The 6,000-nt window shown below is 39.6% G+C and overlaps 1 protein-coding gene across 1 annotated transcript in view; it reads right to left on the reverse strand.

Annotated features, from left to right (window-relative positions):
* Positions 1-6,000, reverse strand: part of LOC135219855 (pyrimidodiazepine synthase-like) — a 170,968-nt gene that overhangs the window by 14,276 nt on the left and 150,692 nt on the right. The window lies entirely within an intron of this gene.

Here is a 6,000-nt window from a genome sequence, read left to right on the forward strand (position 1 = left end):
GGAAAGGTGTCTCATTGGCTGTGAAAGGGTGGATGTGCAATTAGAGCTTATTTTGTTTTTTTACATTTACAGTGGGGCCCCCGTATTTGTGTTCTCCGGATTCGCGGACTCAAACATTCGCAGATTTCTCTCGGGAACGTTTCCCCGCATTATTCGCGGAAAATTCGCATACTCGCAGTATTTTTCTATGAGAAATATCCTCAAATTCCTGGTTTTTTTATCATTTCATCATAAAATGCACTTTTTGTGATAAACTATTAAAAACACCAAGTATAAAAATGTTTAGTGGGGTTTTCTTGAATTGTAACTAATAAAATAGGCTGTTTTCAGCGTTTTTATAGGGGTTCCAACTATTTGCGGGTTCTAATGATTCACGGGGGAGGGGGGGTCAGGTACGCATCCCCTGCGAATACGGGGGGACCACTGTATACTTTTTCACATTTTATTAAAGGATATGTACAGTGCTATACTATAACTTGTATTGAAATACATCAAGCACAAAAAAAGGCAGTAGAGAGAGAGAGAGAGAGAGAGAGAGAGAGAGAGAGAGAGAGAGAGAGAGAGAGAGAGAGAATTGTTCGATCTAAACTTTTCAAGAAACTGTCATTTCATGTTAAATTTTGAATTTTATAATTTCTTTTTAAGAAATTATAATTTCATATCAAATTTGAATTTTCATCAGTTCTTTTTTTATCGTGAATAAATTTATATGAAAACAATTGCATAGTGAATGTGCCGGACAAAGAAACTGGGACAGGCGCTCGTAACCAAATTGTTAGGCCTAACGAGAGTGAAGACACGCATGATCCGCCAGTACCCGAAATGGTTCACAAAGCCTTCCTTCAGCTAAAGAACTCTTCACAGAGGATGAGATAGAGGAGTCTGAAGTTTTTTTGGTAGAGGATAGGTAGAGGAAATTCCATCCAATAGGTTTTTTAAAGTAAATGACTGTATCGTACAGTGCACTGGCACCCAAAGGTGGCATTGTTTATGAGTGGGAGTTTTCACCGTCCTGTGTGTAATTTCAAACTTTTTCAAGTTATTAAAACCTTTTTAATGTTTTATTTATCAATAAGAACAATTTCATATTATAAAAAATTAGTATAGTACATAGAAAGTACTGAAAAATGGGTAGGCACGTACTGCTAATATACCTGTAAATAAAGTGTATTAGTGTACATGGTATACAAGAAATACTGTACGTACATATGTACGTAAGTAGTAAAATGTGGAACCTTACCTTTCGAGTGGCGACAGAAGAGGACAAATGGCAGATGTACGTACACTTAACTTTACGAAACATATAAAAAAATGTAAGGAAAAACATAAACTAAACTTTACGAAACACATTAACAAAACTGTAACACTTAACTTTACAAAAAACTTAAAATGATTTTTTTTTTTTTTTTTTTACAAAATTTCAACTTCTTCACCACTTTCAACTTTGTTTTTTTAGTATCACTTGGTTCTTCCTTTTTGCTTACTACTCCTACTAAAGCCTCTTTAAAAATAACTATCAAGGAAGATTGCTTCTGGCTACTTTTCACATGTCCCTGAAACGACTCAGGCAAACGTCATCGAACTGTGCAAGCATACGACCTGTGTAAGCCTTTTCGGGGGTGTCTCTTTTCTACGAATGATTGCCCCTTATGAAAAGCAGCTAGAGCATCCTTAATTTCTGCCGTTGTCATAGAGTTGTCGTCCTCCTCCTCGCCGCTGTAGAGAACTCCTCTTGAACAAAGTTATGTTGCATGGCCTCCAACTTCTTCAGGTCATCCATCTTAAGCTCCTCTTGGCGCTCCTTGAGAAGGTCATTGATGTCGTCCTCGTCGACGACCAGCCCCATGGACTTGCCGTGAGTGCAACGATCTCGTCAAGATCTGGTTGCGAAACAGTTTCAGGATCGTCAACTGTTTTCTGAATCTGCAGCACCAGCTTGTCGCCCACGTCGAATCCCTCGAAGTCTCGGGCGGAGGATACGGCATCAGGCCAGAGTTTCCTCCACAAAGAATCAAGGTTCGCCTCGAAACCTCCCGCCAAGCTTGGTCGATGAGTCGGATGCATATTACGATATCGAAATGCTCCTTCCAAAATTTCACGCAAGGTGAGGTTTGTGGTATCGGTGATGTCGAAACATCTCTTGAAAAGATGTTTCGTATGCAGTTTATTGAAGTTTGATACCACTTGCTGGTCCATGGGCTGGAGGAGAGGGGTGGTGTTAGGCGGAAGATAAAGAACCTTGATGATGGAATACAGTAGTCCCCCGTATTCGCAGGGGATGCGTACCAGACCCCCCCATGAATGGTTAGAACTCCGAATGTTTGGAACCCCTATAAAAATGTTAAAAACAGCCTATTTTGTTTGTTAAAAATCAAGAAAAAACACTACAAATTTTCATACTTGGTTTTATCACAAAAAAAGAATTTGTGGATATTTCTCATAGAAAAATACCGTGAATGCGTGAATTTTCCTCGAATAATGTGGGGAAACGTTCCCGAGAGAAATCCGCGAATGTGTGCGCCCCCGAATTCAGAGAACGCGAATGCGGGGGCCCACTGTACTCCGCTAGGATATCTTCTCGAGGCCAGGAGGGTGAGCAGGGGCATTGTCCAACACCAGCAGGCATTTCAGAGGGAGGCGCTTCTCTTCAAGAATTTCTTCATTGTCGGGCCGAAACACTGATTTACCCACTCGGTGATCAAAAGCCTTGTTACCCAGGCTTTCGCATTAGCCCTCCATACATCACTGGAAGCTTTCTCCTTAAGCATTTTGTGGGCCTTGAAGGCTCGAGGAGTCTCCGAATGATAGACTAGTAGGGGCTTCACCTTGCAATCCCCACTGGAGTTTGAACAAAGTGCGAACGTAAGCCTGTCTTTCATAGGCTTATGCCCAGATAGCTTCTTCTCCTCCTGCATGATGTACATCCGACGAGGGATTTTTTTCCAAAAAAGGCCCAGTCTCATCACAGTTTGAAGACTTGCTGAGAACTGTAGCCGTCCCTTGATCATCATCTCGTCGAACGTTTTCTTTTTAAAGGCTTCAGCCGCTTTTCGTGTCTGATCTGGGGCCGCCTCCCCACCATGCCGCACCACCGAATGGAATGCCAATCCGTTTACGGAATTTCTCGAACCACCCATGCAAAGCCTTGAAGTCTGGGGGTTGGCGTTGATGTCCCTTCTCCTCCGTAGTCTTCGGGCCTGGGCAATCAAATCGCCGAAAATAGCGCTGTCCTTTTGGCAGATTGCTGTCTCCGTTATCCTATCGCTAGCAATTTCTTTGTCTTTTATCCAGACAAGAAGAAGCCTTTCCATTTCATCGTGCAAAGAAAGCATCCTCTTCTTTTCCGTGAATTTCAACTTTCTTGGGACCCATGACTACGTATATGCTGTACGCAATTATGTTATGTAGTCGTATACGTATGTAGTAAAGTTCTCACACAACATGATAAAGTATAAACAACAACGAAAATCACTAACGAATTTACGTTAACAAACTAAATCGTTAGAACGAACAAATACAGCGTGCGTACGATACAGATGATGCCGTGCAGTGGCCGAAAAAGCACACCGCTACGTTGATGCATCATGGGAGGGATGCTGACCAATAGGAGAGAAGGATCTCATGGCGGTGACAAGCATCAGGAACCAATGGGAGAGCGGGAGGATGGTGGCGAGTCTACTCAGTTGGCGGCACGCGAGTTTCAAAATTGCTTTCGGTGGTCCGGGCGAATCTTGGACTTTACACCAACAACCTTTCGTATCTTGAACAATTTTCGTATGTAGAAGCGTAAAATTGTTCGTATTTGCTTTCGTATCTCGAATTTTTCGTAAGTTGAGCCTTTCGTATCTCGAGGTACCACTGTATATAGTAGTACTATTCAAAAATTTAAAGCAGACGTGCAATATCCTGAAATTATTACTAGTATAGTCAAACCAAAATGTAGTGGCAGGTGATGGAGGTTTCTCCCGGACTATATCGTTCGGGGTTAAGGGTCATTTTCTTCATTTTACCCATGTGGAAATCCACCTACTTAAAACCTAAAACCTCAGTGATAAAGTGTGTGCATATATACTGAAAAGGAATTATTAATACACACACCTGGCTTGAAATTATGGCATTATTACAAGATCTGTGATTGTTATTTAAAAAAAAACAGAATGGAAAATCATTAAAAACAACCAAACTTACTCTGTTTCTTTATTAAACGAAGTACAGAAAATGACAAATCTCTGGTAAAGTCATAACCTCAAGACTGAAATTAAAAAGGCTAAATAGACCTGGCAGAGCTGTATTCTTTTCCTGGCCCCATCCTAGTGATCTTAGAATCTTGAAAAGACATTTTTTATACTTGAACATCCAATAATTTAACATCTAAAACAATACAGCCTATCAAAGAAACAAAGGCAAGGTATGGTTGACCCTTTACTGCATACAGATGCTGAGATTTTTTGATGTAGGAGAGGCTAATTGGAGAAGGACCCGTGGTAGTGGTTTCACTCGCCCCAGAAAAAACCATACCGACACCTTTTAATAAAGGTGAGCGAGCCAGAATATTCTTGGCATTTCCCAATTTAGCGGTTCTCTGGTATTATAACAATATTTTACCTTAGAAATAGTGCTAAAGGAATCTATTTCACTGGGAGACCGGGCCCTTCGCCCAGAAATAGATTTTTCATACGTCAAAATCCTTAATTGCACTTCCTATCCCTATAAGTCAAGTTGATCTTACTGAAAGATTTTATCAGGTACTGGGGTCATGTCTTTTATAAAGCCATAAAATTTGTTTGGTCTTTCATCTTTGTCTATATATAAATGTGTTTTGTATAGATAATCATTTGAAGAAACTGAGACATGTTCTCTATATTTTCAGCCAGGTCACTAGCATACAACATTCACAATTACTTTGCGAGAGAAAAGATAAACAATGGGCCCTTGACCGATGTGACGAGAGTTTATGACTGGGCATGTGAAGCTACCAATATTCCAGAAGTAAACTATTTATAATAATTCATAATAAGGAAAAAGAAAAAAAAGTAAGAAATGGAAGTGTGGGTGGAGGGATTGGTCTCGCACCATCCAGTACAGAACTTAATCTGGGTTTACTAATAAACCGATGAGATTTTTCTTTTTGTATACAAGGGAAAAGGTCCTAAACTGCTGGATTCGAATACAAAGCATTCTGATGGCACTCCTGTCACCTGCCACGCCATTTTGGTTTGACTATAATTACTGTTTTATTTAATCTTGCTTTGACCAAAATAAAAATTTACATAGGCATAAATGCTGGTAAGTTTTTTTACATGCTATATTTAAATCCAATACTATTTCTCCCATCTACTGTTTCCCTTGATTGTGATTGATTGACTGTAACTGAAATCTAAAAACTATACTCCTGACTTTGAATCCTATGTTTGGACTAGGGCACAGATTTGATCTTTGCCTTAGGTAATGTGGGCTTGGATTCAATCTTTGCCTTAGACGATGTGGATTCAGATTTGGCCTTCACCTCAGAATGTGGACTTGGCTGTCACACTGGTACCATATTAGACTGAAACCCCTTTTAATTGTGTAGGAGGAGTTAAGATGCAAGACAAAGTGAAAAACACTGACAGACAAAAGAACATTTAAACAGAGAGATGATCCCCCTTCAAACCAATCTGAGTGATGGTCTCTTTTGTAAAAAGATTGAATAAAATCTCATTTAAACGTACAAATATTTGATGAAAAAGCAAGCATGAAAGACACACTGACTGACATACAGAAGGACAGAAAGATAATCTCTCTTCATGCACATTTATGCATGATGGTCTACCTTTGCACCACAAATTCCTTCAACTATATGGGAGTTATAATGATAGAGGGACAAATGGACAATCTCTAACCATGCACATCTATGACTAAAACTACAATAAAAATCATAAAACTGACCATGTGCGGAGATTTCTTGAATAATAAACAGACAGATAAAAATGTTAATCTTACAAATAAATTAATCAAAAG

The sequence above is a fragment of the Macrobrachium nipponense genome, chromosome 1 (assembly GCF_015104395.2).
Source record: "Macrobrachium nipponense isolate FS-2020 chromosome 1, ASM1510439v2, whole genome shotgun sequence".
NCBI lineage: Eukaryota > Metazoa > Arthropoda > Malacostraca > Decapoda > Palaemonidae > Macrobrachium > Macrobrachium nipponense.